Source organism: Oncorhynchus masou, chromosome 24 (assembly GCF_036934945.1).
Source record: "Oncorhynchus masou masou isolate Uvic2021 chromosome 24, UVic_Omas_1.1, whole genome shotgun sequence".
Lineage (NCBI taxonomy): Eukaryota > Metazoa > Chordata > Actinopteri > Salmoniformes > Salmonidae > Oncorhynchus > Oncorhynchus masou.
The window spans coordinates 56,885,587-56,891,586 of record NC_088235.1 but is presented as its reverse complement, the minus strand read 5'-3'; positions in this window follow the sequence as shown (position 1 = coordinate 56,891,586).

Below are 6,000 nucleotides of genomic sequence, written 5' to 3'. Positions count from 1 at the left end.
AATGCCACCCCAACCCCCACTATGAACCTTTTCACAGGGAGAGGGACATGTCATGCACATTTACAGGGCTGGTGACAGCCGAAACCTGCCAAGAGAGTGAGAGAGAGAAATGGAGATTTAGAAAGAGAGAAAGAGGTACACACCACCCGTCCTTAACCAAGGATTAAGAAACAGAGGCCTGCAATAATTGCAAAACATGCATCTACATCCATCAACATATGAATGCACTCTCTCCTTCTCTGTCTCTCATACACACACACTGCCCACAGCTCTGGAGAGATTAATGGAATCCAAAGATTCTGCCATAAGCCATTGATCAGTGTCTTTGCCATCTACTACTGTATCTGACTGACCTGTATAGTGAAGGGAGGCTGATGTTATTTTGAGTGAGTTGAACTTGATTGTGATCGCTCAAAAATCTGCTCATTATCTTCAATATCATGATAAAGTATTGTTACAACACAGAGGCGGATGCAAGCAACGATGGTTTAATGAATGTAGTTCACAGCAGCAACATGACAGACAGACTGTACTCAGAAGGAATCCGACCCAGGAACTCGGGCGCATCTTCCGATGATAACGTGCTGAGAAAACCAGGGGAGTGTGTCCGGATGAGTAGGAAGGAGCACAGCAGATAATCCACACAAGAGAAGAGCACGGACACACGACACAACCTCAGAGAAGAAACAACGATCTGACAACAAGAAACACTGGTAACAGAACATATAAAGGGAAGATAAGTGGTTCCAGCTGGCGCAGACAATCAGGCCGAGATTGGGAACCACGCCCACACAAACACTGGAGAGAGAGAGAGAAAGAGAGAGGGAGGCAGTGGATTCATGAACCGTGACAATACCCCCCCCCCCTAGGAACGTCTCTTGGCGTTCCCAGGCGAATTTACCTGTCGATTGAAATCATCGATAAGGGAGTGATCCAGAATGTCCCTAGCAGGTACCCAACTTCTCTCCTCTGGGCCGTAACCCTCCCAGTCCACCAGGTACTGGAATCCGCGTCCCCTCCTTCTAGAGTCCAAAATACGATTGACAGAAAAGGTGGTTTCCCCATCAACAAGTCGTGGCGGCGGGGGAACCGGGACCGGCGGGTTAATGCGTGCCTGAAACACAGGTTTTATCTTAGACACATGAAAGGTAGGATGAATTCTCCTATACGCCGGAGGAAGCTTGAGCCGGACCGCCACCGGACTAATGATCCTGGTGACTCTGAACGGGCCGATAAATTTGGGGGCAAGCTTGTTTGAAACGGATCGGAGTGGAATGTTCTTAGTAGAAAGCCACACTCTTTGGCCAACGACGTATACCGGAGGCTTCGACCGGTGGCGAGCGGCCTTAGCCTTGGTGCGCACCCCCACCCGGAGAAGAGTCTCACGGGCTCTGCTCCATGCGTGACGGCACCTCTGGATGAAAGCGTGAGCGGAGGGAACAGTGACCTCGGACTCCGTACTGGGAAAGATAGGTGGCTGGTAACCTAAACTACACTCAAACGGAGAGAGACCCGTGGCTGCCACTGGCAACGAATTGTGAGCGTACTCAACCATAGAGAGTTGTTGACTCCAGGAAGAGGGATTCTTAGAAACCAAACATCGCAACACTCTCTCCAAATCTTGGTTGGCCCTCTCCGTTTGACCGTTGCTCTGGGGATGAAACCCTGAAGACAGGCTGACACTCGCTCCCAGTAACCTACAAAACTCTTGCCAAAACTTGGACACAAATTGGGGCCCCCGGTCAGAAACTACGTCCATCGGCAGGCCATGTAAGCGAAAGACGTGATCCACGACAGTTACCGCTGTCTCCTTGGCAGATGGTAATTTAGGCAAGGGAATAAAATGAGCCGCCTTCGAGAACCGGTCCACCACGGTCAAAACAACCGTCTTGCCCTGGGAGGGCGGGAGGCCGGTAACAAAATCTAGCGCGATGTGGGACCAGGGTCTCGAAGGGACCGACAGCGGTTGGAGTAACCCACCTGGGGGTCGATTAGAAGTCTTCCCAGTGGCACAAACCGAGCAAGCCAAGACAAAACTGTGAATGTCACGAGCCATCAGTGGCCACCAAAAGCGTTGCTTAACCAAAAGCTAGTGCGGCCGACTCCTGGATGACACGCTACGTTGGAGCAGTGCCCCCACCGAATAACATCGGACCGACACCCCTCCGGCACAAACAACCGATTAGGCGGGCAACCGGGCGGAGGCGTGACCCCCTCTAAGGCCGTTTTGACCCTCGATTCAACCTCCCATGTGAGTGTGGAGACCACTAGGGTCCCGGGTAGGATGCACTCGGGAGTGGATGGGCGTTCGGAATGGTCAAAAATGCGAGAAAGGGAATCGGGTTTGACATTCTTGGAACCCGGGCGATACGAGAGAGAGAAGTCAAAACGTCCGAAAAAGAGTGCCCACCGCGCCTGCCTGGAGTTGAGTCGCTTGGCGGTTCTGATATACTCCAAATTCTTGTGATCGGTCCAAACTATAAAAGGTACCCCCGAACCCTCTAACCAATGGCGCCACTCCTCCAGTGCTAACTTCACTGCCAACAACTCTCTGTTGCCAATGTCGTAGTTGCGTTCCGCAGGTGATAACCGATGGGAAAGGAACGCGCAAGGGTGCATCTTGTCGTCAGAAGAGGAACGTTGGGAAAGTACCGCACCTACCCCCACCTCTGAAGCGTCCACCTCCACCACGAACTGACGCGAGGGATCGGGAGCTATGAGGATGGGAGCCGAAACAAAGCGGCTCTTGAGTTTGGCGAATGCAGCCTCGGCTGTATCGGACCACCTGAACGTCACTCTGGGAGAGGTTAAGGCGGTAAGAGGAGCGACTATCTGGCTAAAGTTGCGAACGAAACGCCGGTAGAAATTGGCTAATCCCAGAAACCTCTGTAGGGCCTTACGGGAATCTGGGCTTGGCCAATCCACCACAGCCTTAACCTTGTCGGGATCCATGCGAATACCTTCAGTCGAGACGATGTAACCTAGGAATGGAACGGATTGTGCATGAAAAATGCATTTCTCCGCCTTGACAAAAAGTCCATTCTCCAACAACCTCTGAAGCACTCGTCTGACGTGCTGAGCGTGTTCCTGGAGAGAAGAAGAAAAATCAGTATGTCATCCAGGTAAACATATATGAACTGATCAATCATATCTCTCAGCACGTCATTGACGAGTGCCTGGAAAACCGCTGGGGAGTTGGATAGCCCAAAAGGCATGACCAAATATTCGAAGTGCCCTCTGGGGGTATTAAACGCGGTCTTCCATTCGTCCCCCTCCCTTATGCGAACCAAATGATATGCATTACGTAAATCCAACTTAGTGAACACGGATGCTCCCTGTAACCTTTCAAAGGCTGAGGACATCAACGGTAAGGGATAGGTATTCTTCACTGTGATGTTATTCAACCCACGGTAATCAATGCAAGGACGCAGAGATCCGTCCTTCTTCCCCACAAAGAAGAACCCCGCCCCCGCTGGAGAAGAGGAAGGACGAATGAATCTAGATGCCAGAGAACCAGAGATGTATCTCTCCATGGCCTCCTTCTCAGGAACAGAGAGTGAATATAACTTGCCTTTAGGCGGAGACTCACCTGGCAATAATTCTATTGCACAGTCATAGGAACGATGCGGAGGAAGAGAAGCAGCACGGGACTTACTGAACACCTCCTTCAGGTCGAGGTATTCAACGGGAACGTTAGACAAATCCACTGCCTCCTCTAGAAACACAGAATCAGACACAGACGAACAAGCAGACACTAAACAGGACTCAAGACACTTGTTACTCCACATGGATATAGAGTTATGACCCCAGTCAACTCTGGGGTTGTGTTGGGTGAGCCAAGGGTGGCCGAGAACTAATGGTGCAAGGGGTGAGTCCATGAGTAGGAATGATAGTGTCTCAGTGTGATTGCCAGAAGTGATGAGTGTGATAGGTTCAGTGGTGTGAGAAATGTTGGGGAGTTCTTGACCATTGAGAGCGTTGACGGATATCTTGTGCGTGAGTGAGGTGATAGGGATCTGGAGTTTGTGAGCGAGCTTGAAGTCCATGAAATTACCCTCTGCTCCTGAGTCCAGTAAGGCTTGGGTGTCGTGCGTGTGGGTGGCCCATCTTAGTCTTACCGGGAGGAGAGTAGATGATGAGGTCTTCTCTGTGGTGACACCACCCGATAGTAGCCTCATGTTTACTACCGGGCCTGATCTTTTACCGGGCAGGAGTGGATAAAGTGGCCCGCTCTACCACAGTAGAGACAGAGTCCTTGGGATCTCCGCCTCTCCCTCTCTTCCCGGAGAGGCGAGCTCTCCCCAGCTGCATGGGTTCGTGAGCGGAAGCTGAACTGGCCGTGTTCCCGACGCTGGCATGCCAGCCCTCCGTGTCGTTATACGGTCTGTTAGGGCATGCTCGGCGGCCAATACGACTCAGACGAGCGTCGACCCTCAGGGCTAGTTCCACTAGTCCATTTAAACTCCTGGGAAGGTCCAGAACATAAATCTCCTTCTGGATCCGGTCCTCCAGCCCATGCAGGAACATGTCCCACTGCGCCTCCTCGTTCCACTGACACTCTGCGGCCATAGTGCGGAATTGGATGGAGTATTCCGATACTGAATGGTCTCCTTGGCGAAGGTCAGCGAGTAGTCTGGCCGTCTCCCTACCCGCCACAGCCCGATCGAAGTCCCTTCTCATCTCCTCGGAGAGTGTCTGGAAAGAGGTGCAGCATGGGTCCTGGTTCGCCCACACCGCCGTTCCCCAGAGAGACGCTTTGCCTGATAGCAGTGTGAGTACGAATGCTACCTTAGACTGTTCACGGTTGAAGGTCCGTGGCTGCAACGAGAAATGCATGGAACATCTCGTAAGAAAAGCTCTGCAATAGTCAGGATCACCTGAATAACCCTCTGGTGTCGGTAGCCGTGGCTCTAGCTGGGAATCCGGCTCTGGCGGGGCGGGTTGAACTGCCGGTGTAGGTGGCGCAGCGGAACCCCTCAGATGTTGCAATTGTTGGGTAAGCTGGGATACCTGCGTCGAAAGGGCTTGTACTGCCCGATCTGTGCTGGAGATGTTCTCCTCTTGTTGATCCATTCTCGTGATACTGCGGGAAAGGAATTCGGTCAGACTCGTTGAACTCGCTGCATCCATGGTCTGGTCAGATCGTTCTGTTACAACACAGAGGCGGATGCAAGATGCAAGCAACGATGGTTTAATGAATGTAGTTCACAGCAGCAACATGACAGACAGACTGTACTCAGAAGGAATCCGACCCAGGAACTCGGGCGCATCTTCCGATGATAACGTGCTGAGAAAACCAGGGGAGTGTGTCCGGATGAGTAGGAAGGAGCACAGCAGATAATCCACACAAGAGAAGAGCACGGACACACGACACAACCTCAGAGAAGAAACAACGATCTGACAACAAGAAACACTGGTAACAGAACATATAAAGGGAAGATAAGTGGTTCCAGCTGGCGCAGACAATCAGGCCGAGATTGGGAACCACGCCCACACAAACACTGGAGAGAGAGAGAGAGAGAGAGAGAGAGAGAGAGAGAGAGAGAGAGAGAGAGAGAGAGAGAGAGAAGAGAGAGAGAGGGAGGCAGTGGATTCATGAACCGTGACAAGTATTGTATTTTTGTCATTTCAACTTCTTTTGGAGGTTAATATGTATACACACAGATACATGGCAGCCCCTACACTACAGCATCATCATTATACTGTAGACTCATACTTTACTTACTGATTTCACTTCGTCCCAGGTACAGTAGGACATAAGGCCGTAGAGATGAGGTCACAGTGCTGACAATCAGTGTGTCAAAGTGGTAATAATAACTGGGTTTATTCAATATTATTCTTACTGTGTACCAAACCCAAACCAGGCATAATATAGTGAGTTATTGCCCCACCCACTCTATGAATGAATACAATGTTTCGAAAAGTACATCACACAAGTAGGGCTCAGCTCCAGGAAAGCAGTAATGCTCTAGTGGTAGGTACAATAAGAAGAACCTCTGC